The following is a 20,093-nucleotide window of genomic DNA, read 5'->3' on the forward strand; positions in this document are numbered from 1 at the left end:
AATTATTTAATGAATGTACTTTGTCAGATGAACATCATTTCCTAATTATACAGAAAAGCATTAAATGATGAGCTATTTTAAAGAGTGGATACAATCTTTTCTTTCCTAAGGGACAAACCAAAACCAGGCTGGTGCCATACATTGCTGTATAATGTGTATGACTGGGGCGGGGGATGCAGACACATAAATTTTCCTTCTCTTGACAAAGCAAGGCGTCTTAAGACAAACGTGAAGGGGCATTACCGTCACCAGGTAAGGCTGAAACACCACCGTTTCATCATCCAGAAGAGAATGACTATTTCCAAGGATAATGAAGGGCCTAATCCTGCACCATGAATGATGATGAGCACTTTTGACTCTCATTAGCTTTAAAGGGAGATGAGAGGAATCAGTGGGTCACAGGATCAGGCTCTAAAATGAAAGAGAGATTTGAAGGAGTCATCTACACAATTTCATAGACTAGGAGGAGGAGAAAGACAGTTTGATCTGAGCATCACTTGTATGCTCTGGGAGTTTCACAGCACCTCTGCTGTACAGCACTGTAATTTTGTAGGTCCAACAGGCATTTGCCAGCATTAGCTGCTCTGAAATAAGAAAGAAGGTAAAGGATTCACACAGAAAGCTGAGTGTTAAGCTGATCAAAGTTAGAGATACAGAGATTTATATGCACCTTTCTAGCTAAGAAACACTATCTGCTTTTTTATACCAATCTCAGTGGGCCAAATTTATCCTGATGCAACTCAAAGCATATCAGAAGAATTACAGCAGAGATAAAGTGGACCCAGTCTCCCTGTGATGTTATTTATAATCTGTATATTTTGCTCTAAAAGAGCATATATACTTAGAGGGTTGCCTGACTGCAGTCACTTACAAGGGTGCAAAAGTCTATTGACTTCAGCAAAGTTAAGTCTGAGTTTGATGAAGGAGATTCACATCAAAGTAGTAACAAGGGCTATTCCTAAAAATCGTTCCTATATATGCACTGATGTTCTTAACTTGGCATTAAGAGCTCCATTAATACTTACATTAGGGTGTGCAGTTCCCTTCAAATCTGAAGTCTGACACCCTTTTTCTAACAGCTAAATGCCTTCTATGCATCTGTTGTGAAACTTGGTCCTGCAGAGTGTATTGTGACCGGTCTGCTTCTGTGCAAGTGCTTAGCACACATCTGGTTGGCTTTCAAATCCAAGGCTGGCATTTTCAGAAGCATTTAAGAGACTTAGGCATGTAAGTCCTACTGAAAGTCAATGAGATTTGTCTTCCTAAGTCAGTTAGGTTTTCTGAACATTAGATCCTATAGCATTTCAGTGAGAGTTGGCTGCCTCCCAGCTAAGGCTTTGAAAAATCTAGGCAAAGTAACACTGCCACCAAATCAACACAAACAATAGACACAAGTTGTGTAAATTGAGTCTTTCCATGATCAGCCTACTTAGAAAATAGTAAGATACCTCAAAAACTATTACTTTGTATCCAGGACCCTCTCTAGATTTCATATGAGAAAAGGGATGCACTAGTTAATGCACAGATGCTCCGTGTGACTGTCCAGACAAGGCCCACTGTACTAGCCACCATCCTGGCCAACTTCCAGAAAGGAATGAGACATTCTTTGCTGCCATTATCCAAAGCGGCACATGTCTAAACCTGTCCATCATCTTCCATGAGGATTTGGTATGAAGATTTTGGTTCATTCTGAAAAAGAAAGGACATGTGTTCATCTTCTGTCATTATTTTGAGCAGTGTGAAATGGACAGCAAACCTAAAAGCCTTGCAGAAAGCTACATATAAGACCAGAAGAAGTCTCTGTAGGCGCATTTGATGTGGTGTTTACATAATAGCAGTTGCAGGAAACAGAAGTTGAAGAACACTTTTTTTGGTGGGCTTGTTTTTTAAAGGAAAATGTATTCCCTTTCTTTCATTTCCTTTAGTTGCTGCCATACAACATATTCATCTGCAGCCATCAAAGAAATTATGCACAGTGCGGTAGCTCACCCAACCCCCTGTGGCTTCAGCCGACACTTTAGAAGCTGGGATTCGAAGCGCAATCCTAGACCATGGATATCCTAGTTCTGCCATACAGCATTCCTTCCTCAGACAAGTTAAAAATGCAACTTTGTATGAACTGACAACCAACAGTGCTGAAAAGGGCCAAAGTTTGCATGATTCATTGCAGTCAGCACAAGTACAAAATTTATAGGAACCAAAAAAAGCCACAGTGAGATTCACAACTTCGGCTCAGGCTAAAAGAAGAAATTTCTGGAAATACAAATTTAACCTGAATTTTTGTGACACAGTCAATTGTTGAATAAATGGTATAACAGACATCTACTGCAACAAGAACAAAAATTGCACCAGCTGCTTTTATGTTGTTAATATTTCTGGGTGCTCTCACAAAAACTTTCCCCAGAAAAGTCACTAAAGCAGATTGTGCCCAGCAGTCACCCATTACAGAATTAAATCCATACCCCAACACAAAACAATGAAGAAAACAAAACTAACAAGGGATACATTTGGCTTTGTTTGACTTTGCCTGCCAGAGAATGAGAATGCAAGGCTGGGTGTAATTTAATGCAAACCTTGGCCTATCCTGGTCATGCATATGACTGACCCTCAGTGCAAGACCATCAATTTTCTATTAAAGATCAGAGAGTTGACATATCAAAGTCAACATCTAGCTGAATAACTGCAGTAACTTGATAATAATTCTTTTGTGGATTTCAGAGTGGCTTTTCGGTAAAGTATCAGAAAGGTAGCAGTTTTCAATCCTGACCCAACAAGATCTGAATATGAAATAAAGGATTTGAGCTTGATCTCCCCATGATGTGAGGATGAATGTTCTGGTAAATGTTAACTTAGTGCTCTGAATAGCTCAGTAATAGATGGGTTTAGGCGGTAATAGGTTTAAAATGTCAACTTATTGAATAATAATTTCATGTTGTACAAATACTACGTGTAAGAAGGGATTTGTTTTGCAAATTTTGAAATAAAGGAATGGATTTCTGATGTCCTTCACTGTTCTGTTCAAAATGTTATACAAGAACAAAAATTAGTTTTGCTTCAAGAATATCCCTCATTGTTTCCCTGCATTATTCTGAGTATGTGTCATAACTCACAAGTGTTGTTTACTCCTTACCCTTAAGTAGCTTGATGTGTGTTTTGGCCCCCTGACAAGAATCATAATTATTCATTGTACAAATTAATAATAATATGCAAAAGAGAAACCTTAACAGATTTTTCTTAAAATTCTGCTATCCAAATCAAGGACAGTGTTAAAACACTTTTACTTCACTTACATCTGAACAATTCCTATTGAACTCTTACTGAAGAAAGTTCCAACACAACCATCACATTTCGAAGCAATCCAACACTGCCTGACTGCCAACACATGGATGGAAGCATTCAAGCTGCTCCCTTTTTCACATCATGCTATTTCAGCCATTGCCTCCTGTCTGGGCACTGATGTTAAGCAACCTGTAGAGTATTGCTAGCATACTTGGGAAGATGATGCCAAGCAATTGACCATATGGCATTTTGGAACAGAATAGCATTCTGGGGGCCTTTTTAATTTTTAATTATGTTTTTCTTTACTTATTCTCAGCTTGCTTCCATCTATGTACACTTTCACACTTACGTAAGTGATTCTCATTTTAGCTTATGTAAGTTTTAATCCACTATACTTAAACTGATACCAAATTACCTGTGCTTGAATCCTAGCAGTTCCATTTTTCTGACTGACTCTGAAACCGTTAGTTAATGTTTAACTTATTAATCAAGAACCAAAGATATAAACTGAGCCAAAACTGTTCAGAAACTCATTCTTTATAAATCAGGAAGACATGGGATAATGAGGACGGTTAGCTAAGCTTAGTTATTCCTTGTACTTTCTTTTGATAAGTGCCAATACAAAGAACCCATGCAGCTCAAAGCCCTGTCTTCCAGACCTGCTGGAAAACTGGCAGTGGTACCTGCTGTACTCAATTATTCCATGGCCTATTTTGCACAAATAGCTTCATGCATTCAGATTTATTTAAATCTTCCAAAGAAGCACAGGACTTTACATCACTGGCAAATAACACTGTCCTAATTTCAGGTAGTGAACCAGACTTCAGATAGTCAAGAGATCAGTGCACACCTCAGTTAATCATGATACTGTTCTTTGCTTCTTGATCCCAAACTGTTTGAGTAGTGTGGCCACAAGGATAAATAAGTTTTGTGGTATAGCCCAGAATAAGCAGTAGTTTGGGCAAAGTGATTCTATCTAAACTGTCCTATGCTGAAAGGACTAAGAGCCTAAATTCCTGAGGAAACATGCCCCAAGCATTCATTTGTGAAAGTGGCAGCTTAAAAGGTAGACCCTGCTGGAAGATGTAAAACTTGTGAGCATCCAGCCATTTCTATGGAACTGGCTGTGATACCATAAAACAAAAGGTGATGACTGCTGTACAAGATCAGACATAAAGAAGAGAGGAGAGGCTGAGCCATGGAAAGCAATTCTTCATTCTCATACAAATATCTTAAAGAACAATATAGGGATTACAGGAAATCATAAGCCAAGTAAACTGCTTTTTGGATAAGTATTTTCCGCTTACAAGGCTGCCCCAAGGCAAAAGTTGCTCTTTAAACAGAATTTGATTTTAAGGGCAAATTTACAATTATAATTAGCTGCAACAAGCAGACAAACCCAGAGGGAGGGCTGCATTCAGGTCCTAAGTGCAGTTCCTCATGGTCTGGCAGCGTGATCAAGAGCCCCCCGCCTTGTCGCGTGCCCCCAAGTAACGCCCTCCAGACAGCTTGGGGGCCATGCTGACAGAGGGACTCCTGCCCTCCTAGAAAGAAAAGAGATGAGCTGGGGACACTGGTTGGAAATAAGTACATAAATAAATTAAGCATTTTAAAGCTGATCACAGAGGGAACTTAAGCTCTTGAAGGAACTAGCAGAACAGGGTAACTTGAAAAGTTATCAGGCCGAATCCCCAACTCTTGCTTCAGCTTTGCCTGAAGTGTCCTTAAGTCAATGCATATGTATAGCACTTCAAACTCAGGAAAAGAAGGAAGCAGGCAGCAGAACATAACCAAAAACCCAAACAGCAAAATACAATAAAGCAGCCCCGAGAGACTCACGGAGGGGTCAGTTCTGAGAAGACAGCCCAATTTTAGTCCAACATATGAAAAGCTATACCTTCAATTATCATCTTGCAGAGAACATCAAGATAGTAACAAAGCCCCATAAGTATCTCCAGCACAAATCGAAGGTGGAAAGAAGCTTGAATAATTGATGCCACTGGTTCCAGGAACTTCAGCACCAGGATAACTCAAGGGAGATATAGTCATCTCAGTGAGCAAATTTTTACTTGGTTATTACTCTGGTATCACCCACTTCCCAAAATATTGCACCTTGTTTCTGCTTCTTGGTTACATTAAATGCTAAAATGAAGATGGTAAAAAAAAAAAAGTCTCCTCCTGTAAGCTATATATTGGAGACTTATTCAGGACTGTGGCAAGATAACATGGGTAAACTGAACAGTTTGAGCCCATCCCAAGCTTGGAGGGCTCAAATGGTAAGCACATATTCCACCCACACAACAGTTTACATCGCACAGACAGCATATGATATGTAGGTTAGGAGACACTATATATGAATCCAGGCACCATAACAGCCAAAACCACTAATGGTGTATGGCAAACTGGAATGACAGACAAGCAAGTAAAAATTCTTTGTGCTAGTGGTTCTGAGAACTTTGGTCATCCCTGGCTGCCCACTGACTTTATTAACCACTGTGAGCACAAATAAGCTTAAAATTTTATCCAAAATGATTATATATACAGTAGAAGTTCCAAAAAAGGAAAATTCAGAATACAGAAGCAAAAAGACCTCTTCTCAAAATCTATACCTCTCTAATTTGATCAAAAACTGTGATGGTTATACATTTCTTTGGAGTTTACAGCTGGAAATATAGAGATCTCTCCTAACAGTACCATCAGTGAAACCTGTTCTCCAGACTGCCTGTTTTAAGGGAGAAGTTTGGCCAGGGATCATAATTTGGCTTCCAGAAGCCATCACCATCCTTCATGTAAAAACATAACCTGTAAGAGCACACAGTTTCCCTCAGGTCACTGGCTTGCAGGTAATGCCCTTCCTGCCCACATGTTCAGATGAACACTTCCTCCCCCACTCTACAAAAGAAAATACAAAGGTTCAGATCTTCCACAGAAAGAGAGTCAAGCTGGTATTACTGGTGGAAATAAAGTAAAAGTTTCTCCTTCTTTCCTTAAATGTATGAAAGTCAAGCTTCTAGACAGAGAATATCACTGAAGAATCAGGCTAGTGGAAATACTATGCCACAAGAAGCTAAATAGCTGAACTTGGAGCAGCTGGTGGGTGAACCTTGGGGCAGGGGTGGCAAACGAACATGACTGTGACACTATCTGGAGTGGTCACATTAACCTCTCAAAAAGCCCTAACAGGCTTTGAATTTGGAAAGAACTTGTGCTCTAGCCAGTGCTTTCTGAGAGTCCAAGCAAAAGGCTTGTATTTAATTCAAGTACAAAGACTAAATGACCTGAAGCTTTCTCTATCAGGATGAAAGTAGGCATGAAGGAGGTAACTAGGTGCTAACAGTACATCCCAAGTGCTTTGCAGGAATACGCTCCCTGAAGTCAGAGACTGCTCTTGGAACTAACACTAGAGCTTGCACTATCTACAGAAAAGGCAATCTTAAGGCATGATGTAATGTCACTTCCCAAAGATCAATACTGCTCAAACAATTTTCAGCCAAACTTAAGAAAGCCTACCCGCTCCCACTGACAAAAACATCTGGATAGTAGGATGTGCTTGGAATAGAATCTTTTACATGGCAGTTCAGCTAGTGTACAAAAAAATATACACCCTAGAAAGAAAATCAAATTCACATCATCATCATCATCAAGTCACAGCATCAACTCTTGTATAGAATAGTTTTACTTTTTCCCCACGGTTCTGACTTTATTTTTTCATGTCAAAATGTTATTTTTATCCTGCTGGCAAACACCTAATTTTCCAAAGACTAGAAATTACACTCATCATATGAGAAAATATTCAAAACAAAGCCTTTTAAAAAAGTAGAGAAAAGACTGTCTATGTAAGACAGCTAGCCCCAACAGCTCTGTGAGGCAGACAACATTCTCTGAGAATGCAAAATTTGGACCACGCAAGCTTCCCTGGCCACATCCTACAACCTCCACAAACAGGCCTGTTTTGTTACAGAGCAGCCTGCCACTGGAAGGTTAGTTGGTATCCAGAGGCCTCCCTATATTGTTCATTTTGCATATGCAAGTCCCCTCCTTTGGCAGAATCTAACCTTTATTTTTTTCTGCTCTTGAAAATAAAGCTCATGTCAAGAGGGCAAGGCCTGCAGTGTCATCTTCCTCCTCTCTGCCTACCATATGCAGAGCCTAGGGGAGCACTGGGAAGAGTCAAGGATTTGCCCTTACAATGTGAAGCACCAAAAAGCTACAAGGGCAGCCCCAAGGAAGCACATGTGTTGTTACAAGTGCAAGTTTGGGTACATCTGCTTCAGCTCTTGCTCAGTGAAGCTACAAGGCTAGCATTTAGTCTGTTTCTTTAAACAATCCACAGACATTAAACAGCAGCCTTGATGGCATATGAAAAGCAGGTACCAAGTAAAGCAGAATTTATATAGGATGCCACACAGCTACCAAAAGAGCATTCAAAATACAGAGGAACATAAATTGCACAGCTGAAATCATCAAGCCATATTTTTAGCTGCAAACTTGTTAAACCCACATTCATATGCCTCCACCAAAATATTTCATTCTCTTTGATTAACAAATCTTTCTTAAATGAGGTTCAGTCCTACACAAATGTAAAATGGATGTGTGTTTTTTAAAGCACTGAAACTGATTTGCATTTCAGCACATCGATGTATCTATAGAAAAACTTTAATAAAAAGGCTCAGCTCTTTCGGATTATTTGGTCTATGTGTTTGTTTTGCTGGTGCATATAAAATTATCTTTAAAAATGAAGGCGAACCAGGGATCCATAGGTAATCTAAGGAGCACAACATTCATGCTTGTTTATATCTGTATTTTCAGCTAGTACATATCCATGATTTATTTGCAAACAAATTAATTAATGTTTCAGCAGCTGTTTGCAGCCAGTCTGTGATCTAGTTTAAACAGAGATGACACTTTTTTTTATTCCACAGGGGCAATTTCAAGTACTCATAGATTATATTCTTACTATCAGTCCAAATGATGAAAGAGTAGTGAATCCTGAAACAGCATAGCTGACTTTATAAGATCACTGTGCTTCTACATATCCAGTTATTCCCTAATGCCATCTTTCCTGTGTTATCTTTTAATTAAGGCTGCATAATGCCAGTTTATAAACAAATCTCTAAGTAAGATCAAAAACTGACATATTTTAAATGTTTTTCATTCTCTAGTTTGTGGTCTCCTGGGGGTGTTATTCTAAAATGTACATCCCTGTATGAAATTACTTTTTTATCACATTGTGTATAATGAAATGTTTGAATATTGTTCTGTAACCTGACAATGAACAAACAAATGAAAGAACAAATGCTGGGTAGCGTAAAAGATAAGCATAGTATACAGTAGGTAGATAACTGCAGAAAACATTACTATACTTTGTGATTTTATTTCTCTTGTTAAAAAAAAAGAAAATTACAAGACAAAATCCCCAAAGCCTCACTAGGCTAAATTTCCTCCTTCTTCTTTGAACAGACTACACAGATTTTGTTGACTAATTGAGATCAATCCCAGTTGTAAATCGCCTTGCTATCCTACAGCTTTAATTAAGCTACCAGAGGGAGTTGTTTATCAATTAACACTTGTTACAAATTATTAGTAATTATATGGACTTTGCTTACACACTTCAGCCAGTAAAGACTAAGCCATACTTCCTGGTGATAGAAATTAATTCAGATATAGTGTATAATATTTTTCTTATAAAAAATCCCAATCAGCACAAAAACATATGGAAATTAGACTGGCGTAGGAAGACCTAAAGAATCCACAGCTACTTTAAACTAAATGCAACAAATTTTAATGTATCTTGTGCATAAATGTGGGCAATTACACTAAGTAAATTAAGTTAGTAAAACTTTTTAAACAATGACAGTGTTCTTTAATGGGTTGCATGAGTTTCCATTTTGAGTTACAAACATCTTAAATAAGGAACATTAGGTAAAAGTTGATAATATATTCAAACATTAAAGCTACCTATTGCTCTGTGCACTACATTCTGTGATAATTTTAATTGGCTTAATTGAGATGCACAAGTCTGATTAATGTTTAATTCCTTTATATTAAAAAAAAGAAAGAGTCAAGTAGTTAGACATTTCTTCAATTATGTTAGATCTTTCTCGACTTCAAAGGAATGTTACAGTAGACAGCCAGATACTGGATGAACTGATTAAAGAATAAAGACTGCTCATTATAATCTAAGAGTACAAAATTGGTTTGTGTAGCCTTTGAAAGTTGAAATTAAGAGCTGTTGAGCTAAAACTCAAGCTACAGTAATTAACCCAATTTATAGCCATCTTCACTTACCTGGTTGACTAAGATTAGTCATTTGAAATGATCCACTAGATTCTCTGGTTCATTTATTATTCATTCCATGACCAGTGAGATACAATTTCATCCTGATGAAACCTTCATTTATGAGACAAAGATTTAGTGCCTCTACTTAATTTGTTTTTAATTACTTAGGAGAGAATCTTCCTCATTCACATTAGAGACTAACGACCTCTTCAAAACCTGCTGCGGTGGTTTTTGGTTAATTTTTTTTTTTTTCATTTTTTTACTATGTAAGAAGTAAAAGATTATAAAATCTTTCAGAATAATACAAGTATTGCATTATAAAAATAAGTACATTACAGTACATTTTATATCAGTGCCACAGTTGCTCTTTGGTAATACAGTTTACTGTCAAGCAGAAAGGGCTAGTCTCCTCCTGTAGGAGGTGTATGGGTAACGCAAAACTATTGGGCATGAAAGGCATAACTGAGCTTCTACTGTAATATTAGAGATGGAGGCATTGAAGTTTCTTTAAAACTAGCCTGTGTTGGCAGGAGTTTTAGAGTTTGTCTCTATTGGCAATAAACACTGAACCAATTGATTCTAAAAAGTCTTTGTCTTTTGACCAGAATAACAACCTGAGACGCAACCACACTGCACTCGACTGAAGAGGGATTCACATAGGTCTCAGTTACTTACTACCTTCAAATCTTCATAAAGAGAAGAAAACAATCAAACAACTTTTATAAGAATAAATGGGCTTATGAATAGAACTACACTACTAAATTATTCACAGAATGGAGTCAAAAAAGCAAGTGGGTAGCCTGTTTCACCAAATGAAATCAGCTGTGTTACAGACCATATCTGATCATCATCATAATGATTTGACCAAGACTGTTCTACAGCTGGGCTTACATGGGAGCCCTACATCCAGCAACAGGCATATGAACTAAACAAAAACACTCCCCTAACTAACCAACTTAAAGGTCTGAAAAAGCAAAAATGATAGTTGAGGAAAAGAAGCTTTTCAAATGGAAGCAATACAGTGGCCAAGGGCATACTGCAATGCAATGCCAGAAACCTTTGAATACAGAATTTTTTGAAAATATCTATTAACTATAACTTTTGACAATACCTACTAACTGTAACTGAACAAAAAAGAGAAATTATCAGATGTTGCTATCATCTGATGAAAACTCTCAGAGTTCTGGTGACGCTAGGTGGGGCAAAAATAATTTTTGCATTCTTAGAAAATACGCCCAGCAGTTCGTAGCTTTGTACCAGTACTTAGTTACATTCCAGTTTTAATTGTAGAGAAGTGTTGCCTTGCAATTATCTATTCACCACAGGCAACAGGGATTTTGCCTATTCCCCTTTTCCATACTAAACCAGAAGCTATTGTTCATAGACTGAAGTGGCCTCTTTCTGTAACATACAAGGTCCCTTTCTCTGCACTATCAGATTTATAGCTGATTAAGGAAAAGTAAATGCAAAAAATTACAGCATCAAACCTGGAACCATCCATCCCGCCATTACAAATACTTAATTTTGTACAGAAATGCAAAAGTCAGGTAATATAACTCTTAAAAAGAAGGCTACCTTCATTTCTGAAGGAAAATGAATCAATACTGAGGCAGACTGACAGCCTCGAATCTCAACTGTTGTAATAAAAATGCTACAGGACATGATTACTTAAACCAAATGATGTCTACAACAGAGAAGAAGGAAATATTTTTGACAAACAAATGATTTCAGGTAAAGTTTCTCCAACCTCTGGAAAAAATCAGACTGAAAATTACTAGAAAATTACTGGAACCTCATCTTGCCTGCAGCAATCTGTGGCAGCACTGAACAAGGAAACCAGCACAACAAGGAACTAGCTGTTTTTGCTGGAACAGTGTTCACCATACAACTGCACACCACTTGAATCTTTGCCTGCAAAGTCCCACAGCCACCCATTCAAGTTTCTGCTGCCTCTCACAGCAACAGAAGATACCACCTAAGATACAATTCCACAGTGCAGTGTTATGATAGCACCCACTTTTTCTGCTATCAGAGAAAATGTGCTCATTGTCTCCCTATTTAGAGCTCTTCTCACACATTAGGATAACCTGAGATTTCCTGCCCTCTTCAATAATACTGCTATTTCAGCCCCTCACTCGGGAGACTATCCCCAAGCTCCCTGTATCGACTGATACTTTACGGATATAAAAGTAGTGGTCAGGTGGTAACCTGGAACAGAAAGACTTCTCTTAGACAGTTATGCTTTAACCCTGCACTGTGTAGTTCCACAAATGGAAGCCAGGAAGGCTCTGAAAACCTTTTTCCCTAATGCTCTTCCTACATATGCAATAAAAACATTCTTATATACATTTTAATGACATGTTCCTATAGCATTAACAGTATCTTATTAAATTACACAATAATGGCAGGGTTTACATTTTTCCATTAATAATCTTCTTTCTCGCATGAAAGATACCACCATTTATCCTAGAGGCAGTTACATTTTATTGACGGGTAATACCAAATGCAGTAGTTTTCAAAGCACTGGGTATCCCTTGGCAAGTAAGATACTATTTGATAAGTTCATCAGCATCTACCCTTATTTTGTCACTGCCTGATCTGCCAGATTACATGCTGCAGCAATGAAAGGAGCAGACAAACTCACACCACCTTCCCACCTATCTTGTATGTTCAGCAGATAATGGAAAGCTCTTACAGCCTTAGGAATGCTCACCTGAATATACGGCAGAGAATGAGCAGCCTAGGTTACGGGTTCTGCTCTCATCCACCTGCGGCAGAGAGCTCTAACAGATTTCACATCTAATCGTGAAGTTTCTTTATCTGCTCAAAAATGTTCCTGAACTACAGAGTACCTTTGAATTTTCATTGTTGGCTGAATCTGACAAAACTCTTGGTATCATATCTTTCTCTCACTCATCTTGAGCAGATCTTGTTAGTGCAGATTAGAACTTGTTAAAGATTAATTCTTAAAGCATCTTCAAGCTTTCTTTTCCAACAAAGGAAACATCAATTATAGGCTCACACATAAACTTTGCCCCTATCTTGAATACTTGCTGCCCTTTATAAATCTTAGATTTCTTCCCCTTGTGTGTGTTCAAAGGAGAGATTTTATTGCCTCCAGGGGTTGTTAAACTGATTGCAATACCACGTATTTAGAGCAGTTCAGTGGGAATTAAGCTGGTTCAATGCTGTCAGACCTAGAATATAGCTGTCAAATAGCATTACAAGTAAAACACCCTTGATAAGAAATAATGACCAAATGTCAATCTGTTTTTTACCAGCAGTACTACAGACATAGCCTTGCCAATGAAAAATGCAATATTTTGCACATTATAGTAGCTATGCTTTTGTGATGCTACATAGTAAAGGGTGCTTCACTCTTTCAATTTAGCTTATTTTTAGATTATATGATTTGATTAAAAAAATATGTGTCTCGGACCTACCCTGTCTTCAAAGCAGCAATTCTTGAAGTCTGGCTTTTACCCTCTTCACACTTTTCTGTTAAAAAAAAATGCACAAAAAACACAACAATAACAGCAAAAAAAAATCACGCATTAAAAATTCATTAATCATATTTCCTAAACATTAGCCATGCAGAAATTAAAACAGCTTAGAGCTGCTTGCTCCTACAGCATAAAAGTTCATTTTTCAAATATCTGTAGCTTCACATTACAATGCAACCCATTAGCTAATGTTATTTTTCTGATTTATAGATTGTTGGTTTTTAATGACTGCATTATGTACAAAATTACTACATATCTTATGGGTTTTTTTGCAGATCCAAATATTTGTCACTTATATGAAGAATTAACATGCAATAAATATTTTAATACTTAAATACTCACTGTTCCTAATCCAAAACTTAAATACTTCCTACTCCAATATGGCATTTACAAACGTGTACTCATTTTTGATAACGCTAAGACTTATATGAAATTGTTACCAAAAATAAACAATGAGACTTTAAAACCTAAAATAAAACCATTGCCGAGACACAACTTAAGGCTCATTTATCCCGACATGATAGAGTTCAAAACAACATGTCTGAAAATTTGGTGTAGATAAAGCAGGAGATATTTCAAATACCTGCAATAATTTGGAATCAGTTTCAGCCAGAATAAACACTTCAAGATTTTGTCTGGGAGAGATACAAAAGGACAAGGAAAATCTAATGTGACGTCCTTCAAAAAGACATTTTAAAACTAAGTACAGTATAGAGTTCCCCAGGAGTCACTGATGAATGAACAAACAGAAGGAAAACAAAACATGATGCAAACTCGAAAGCACAAGACTAAGAATGTAAAAGCCAAATTGTGCTTTCTATGGCATTCAAAGAGGGCACCTGTTGACAGCAGTGAAAGTCCCAGCACATGAGATAAAATTAATGCAAAATGTTTAAAACAATACTAGTACTTCATCAGAAACCTCCCAGAAATAATAATTTAAAATAAAAAAATCAAGAGTAGTATTAATACTGTCTCTCAATTAAAACCTGAAAAATACTTTCCATCTCTTAAATATGCAGTCAAAGTAGAAACAGCATCTTTGGGTTTACAGTCTTCAAACTAGGAATTCTTCCATTTTGGAAAGACTGAGGAACTACCCCTAATCTGACAGCTTCAATCAGGCTGTATAAAATCTGAACTTTTCAGACCTGGTGAGCCACTACAAGTCCTTACATACCTGCTGTCAGTCAATCTACATGATATGAGAGTTAACTCTGAAATGACTCAGAACATTTGAACAGAGGTTCAGGGTTTTGTTTGGGGGTTTTTTTGCAGATATATTTCAGAATAGGAAGCAAGTCACAGTAAAGTGTGACTGTTGCCAGCTTTTGACCCTGATCTTCCTTATCAGTCCAGGGCTTTGAGCTCAAACTCACTACAAACTCATTGTACAGTAACAAGCAATACTAGTACCATGCAACAGTACTAGCTAAACAGTACAACAGCATAATCACTCTAAAAGATAATATATACATTCCAATTATTTAATGAAGTAAATGCTACTTTCTGCATTAATGATCAACATTCATTATTAATGGCTAAGGTACTGCACAGGGTATTCCTTTCGGGTGAATTCATGAGAATTCACTTCCACTTGCAGTTTAATGTTTTTCCTGTTCCTCTTGTGAAATGTTTACAGCTCACACAGTGATGCTAGAGGAGTAACTGATTTCAAACTCAGTGCCATCGTTTCATAACTGTACTGAAGGAATCACAGGGGAATAGAGTGTCACCGCTGAGGAATATGAATAATTTCACATTGTGAGATAAATGAGGCAAAGATGGGGCATTTATCCAAAAATCAATCCACAGCCACATGCAAGATTCCCTTTCATTTATTCTTCTTAAGTGAAGTAGGAGATATCTGTGGGTGATGTCATTTGGTTTCCAATTATACAATTCAGCATGCAGTCTGTAATTATAGATTTTGGCACAAACCAGCACAAGTTTCTCAGTATGATTTTAAAAAGCCGTCCTTTAATTGGTCTCGCAAATGATTTTTTCCTTTATTGCAGCTATTTCACAACCAGTTAAGTTGTACTGTAGGCAATAGTTTTACATTTATTTGTATTTTAGTAAATACTTCAATTGAAAATTTTATATTTATTTTGAATCAGAAAAGCATCAAACAATGCATCAAACTGACAATCATTATTTATCCGATAAAAACCACTTCAATTAAAAAATGGTTTGAACTTTACTTAAAAAAATAGAACTTTGCTGCCCTCTACCTGTCAATTCCCAGATTGTGGGAGAAGATAGAAAAATAAGAACTAGGTCCAAAGTCCCAGACTTTTTACAGAATTCTAAAAAGACGTCAGAATTCAGCTACAATTACATGATCTATCTTGACCAAGCAGAAAATCAAAGTCACAATTATTATCCCCATTTATTGAGTTTAAATGAGGGAGTAGAATCATAGCATGGTTTGTGTTGGAAGGGACCTTGAAGATCACAGAGTCACACAACCACCAAATGGGTAAGGTTGGAAGGGACCACAGCGAGGTCATCTAGTCCAACCTCCCCACTCAAACAGACTCTTCTTACAGCACATTGCACAGGACTGCATCCAGAAAATATCTCCAGTGAGGAAGACTAAGGTCATACAGCTACAGCACCCTTGCCATGGGCTGGGAAACCTTCCAACAAAATACGTTGCCCAAAGACCCATCCGGTCTGGCCTGAACACTTCCTTGGATGAGGCATCCAAAGCTTCTCTGGGCAAGCCATTCCAGTGCCTCACCACCCTCACAGTAAAGAATTGCTTCCTAATATTCAATATAAACCTACCTTTTTTCAGTTTAAAGCCACCCCCCCTTGTCCTATCACTACCTGACTTTGTAAAAAGTCCCCCTTCAGCTCTATTGGTGCCCCTTTAAGGTTGGAAGGTGCTCTAAGGTCTCCCCAGAGCCTTCTCTTCCCCAGGCTGAACAACTACAATTCTCTCTGCCTGTCTGCATAGGAGATTGCTCATTGCCCACAACTAGATTCATCCCAACAGATCCACGTCTTATGTTAGGGATCCCAGACCTGGACACAGGACTCCATGTGGAATCTCATCACAGCAGAGTAGAGGGGGAGAGTCACACTCTTTTTGATGCAGCCCAGGATTGGTTTTCTGGGTTGCGAGCGCATGTTGTCGGGTCATGTTGAGCTTCCTGTCAACCAACACCCCCAAGTCCTTCTCCTCAGAGCTGCTCCAATCCATTCTCTGCCCAGCCTGTCTTAGTGCTTGGGATTGCCCTGACCCAGATGCAGGACCTTGCACTTGGCCGTGTTGACCTTCATGAGGTTCGCACAGGCCACCTCTCAAGCCTGTCCAGGTCCCTCTGGTGGCCGCCCTTCCCTCCAGCGCCTCGGCCACACCACAGAGCTCAGTGTCCCCATCAAACTGGCTGAGGGTGCACTCGATCCCACTGTCCACCCTGCTGACAAAAATGTTAAACAGCCAGTCCCAATACTGACCCCTGAGGAACACCACTTGTCACTGGTCTCCAACTGGACATCAAGCTGTTGACCACAACTCTTTGAGTGCGACCACTCAGCCAATTCCTTATCTGCTGAGTAGTCCATCCATCAAATCAGTGCCTGTCCAGTTTAGAGACAAGGATGTTGTGTGGGGCAGTGTCAAATGCTTTGCACAAGTCCAGGTAGATGACATCACTTGCTCTTCCCTCATCCACCAATACTGTAATTCTATTATAGAAGGCTCAAAATTTGTCAGGTATGATTTTCCCTTAGGTGATTGGTGACAGGCAAAATGGCTCCACTAATTTTCCATCTGCCTTTGCACAGTTTCCAGGAGGATCTGCTCCAAGATCCTTCCAGGCACTGAGATGAGACTGACTGGCCTGTCATGTTATAAATGCTATATGAATGCTATAAAACTATTTGGGAAATATGAAAAAAGAAACAACAACCAATCAGCTTATGATTAAACATGGAGTGCCATATGAAGTACCACTGAAGGAATGATTGCTAAATGCTTTTAATTATATTCAGCTGTAAGACACATTGTCCCAAAATCACTCATTTAATCATCCATTACTGAGCCTACCAGCATGTTTCCCTGAGCCAAAGAAACTCCATTTCAGTGCATGAAGGACAACAGCAATGTTTCTACCTCTGTTTGTCTCACAGTCCCTTTCCTTTTTTAGGCTATATTCCTCAAAAATTCTGGGTTTGTTTTGCTTCTTTATAAAAGGCAAGACCTGCAAAAGAAAGCAGGAATCAGTCTGTTTCATCAGTTTTTCTTTCTGTTGCCCTAAAAAGTGCTGAACATCTATGGCTGAAACCACTGAAACAAAAGAAAACCCCTCTTCTTCATTACTCTCCTTCTTTCATGAGTAAAGCAAGTTGCATTTGTGCTAAACACTCATGACCAGAGAATTAAGACAATCATTATTGCACTCAAACACTGTTAATTTAGATGCCAACAGTTTTACTCTCCCTTTTTAAATCTGTACTTTGTTCCCTGGTTTCTCTTACTACCCACTTAATTAAAATGCTAGGAAAAAAACCCCTCCTCTTCTAATCTCCAGTATCCTATCCATCCTTCTCTCGCTGAAGAGTGGTAAGACCTTCCAATAAATATTTCCCATGGCCCCAGCTGGTTCTATGAAATAGAGAGACTGATACGATGTCCTTAATAGCACAATGGTTAAAAACAAATAGAATAAATCAACATTTGCTTATATGAAATTAAAAGCTAAGGAGACACTTTCCACCCCCTGCCACCTCACCTTTTGTTAAGCGAAGCCATCAGCCAAAAGTAGGCATACATGGAATACAATGAACATCTACTGCATTTTAATGAAATCCTACATTAAGACAGATCACTCAGGCTACATGTATCGCACACTACAGCACACCAGGGCAAATAACCAGAGTATGTCATTAACTTTAAAACATAATGAAGTGTTTGCACCTAGGGAGTATAAACACACAGGCTAGATCCACTTTGTTAATTCTACTTCCTGAAAGCCAGTATGAAGTAAAACAAAGTGAGCATACCTTTTTAGACATGCTCTTGATTTACTCCAGAGAAAAGCCCTTCTTCACACAGAAGGAGACCCCATCAGTCGTTGTTCCAACATGTTTTATTCCAGTAATATTAGCAACCTTTCAGATCTGACTGTTACTAAAATCAAGGAATCGGGATGGAGAGCAAAAGTTACTTTTTGTTAGGGTTAACGGCAAAATTCTGAGACAGCGCCTGCTCTGTCAAGCTTGTAAAGATGTAAGGAGAGCATGTACCATCCAGAGAGTGAGAGGGATTGCAAAGACCTTTTCTCGGTCATGGTCTAGGTTCCACTCTCTGACAAAGCTAACAAATCAACACTGATCATCTCAGGATTACACCAGGCTCTGCTGTCTACCACCGCAGAGGATAAAAAGCCTCCAAGTTCACTTGGGATCTCATTTTATTAACCACACTGCTGCACAGAAACTACACCAGTGGGCTCTATTATAAAGTCTAAAGACAGATAGCCAGACAGACTCAGCAATTCAGACTTTGTTGGGGTTTCTTTTTAATCTTGAGTTTGTTTTAAAGAACAACAAACCAACTATTTTTTGTGAACTTCTCAGAAAAAAAAAAAAAGAAAAAAAAAGAAAGAAAAAGAGGCAAGTCTTTCAAAAGGACCTGAAAACCTAATGAGTTTCAAATGAGAAAAATAACAATTTTTTTTAATGGAAACCATGGAGAGCTACTTTGGAAATGAAAGCATCTTCTTCAAGAAAAGAACACAGAGGTCCTGGGGTCACTAAGTCACAGCAGCAACAAAAACATGTGATTCTGTGGTAGACTCTCTCTCAGAATATCAAAATATTTTCAGCTGCTTTACTAACTTTTATAATTTCATTATCCAAGTGAGAAGATTAACTATTACCAAATGAATTTCCACAAGACATCAGAAGTCTGTGTAAGAGCTAAATGCAAGCAGAGAACTCCCAACTCTTAGTTACTTCTAAAGCAATGCCTCACTGTCATATCACCACTCATTCAAAAAACATTTTGGTGTTTAGTTTGGGGATTTCTTGTTTGGTTCAGGGGTTTGCTGTTTGGTTTGGTTTTGTTAACTACCAGCACTCCCAAATAGAAGCCAAACAAAACTAGAAGGGCCACAACAAAAACTCTTCAAAGCAATTCTTTCCCCACCCATAAAAGCTCTCAAAATTCAGAGGTCAATGTAAAGGACTATGACTTTAAGAAAGTAGTTTATCTCCACTGATAGAATTGGAGCAACCTGAAGTCTGTTCTCCTGTGAATGGTTTTCTGTTTTCTGACCCACTCAGAGGAAAGGAACAAATACAAGAAATTTTATGGGGACAGTTAAGGATTTTATAGTAGTACCATCACAACTGTACTCCATCATGCAAGTTCAACAATACTAAAAGTAGAAATGTAATATTGCTATTCTTGTTCTGCATTTTGAGTGTCTTAGTCCTTTAAAATCTCAGGCACTTTAGTTTTGAAATATGAAAGGTACACTGAAGTTAGATCTGTGTGAATTTAAGTGTTCAGTATCATAACTGCATCTGGATTTAAATATAGTTGCTACTATAAAAATATAGTAAACAAATATACAAAAGCAGTTATCCATTTTTCAGTATGTTCTTTCAACATACAGACAGACTTGCCAGTCTGTCCATACTTACGATTCCAGCAACATTTATCATTGATTCAAAGGAAGAAATAGTGAATGAACAACTGAAGGGAAAAGGGAGAAGAAGAAATCAGTCCCCTGTGAAACATCCTTACCACTTCGATGACAAATTAGAGACCATGAGTGGAAAAACCGATGTGATAGAGGAAGGAGGAATCAAGAGACAAAGAGGGGAAAATAAGTCATTCTTGATTTACAACACTGACATCAACCTAAGTAATAACATTTGTTTAACACAGCTAATATGCAGAAAGAACTATTACCACAACTGGGTACTCTGCCACATTATGGCATCCTCCCCAGGCATCCTCCCCAGAATCATAAAAGATTCTGAATAGAGCAAAAGACACTAAGAGAGCAG

The sequence above is a fragment of the Pseudopipra pipra genome, chromosome 9 (genome assembly GCF_036250125.1).
Source record: "Pseudopipra pipra isolate bDixPip1 chromosome 9, bDixPip1.hap1, whole genome shotgun sequence".
Classification (NCBI taxonomy): Eukaryota; Metazoa; Chordata; class Aves; order Passeriformes; family Pipridae; genus Pseudopipra; species Pseudopipra pipra.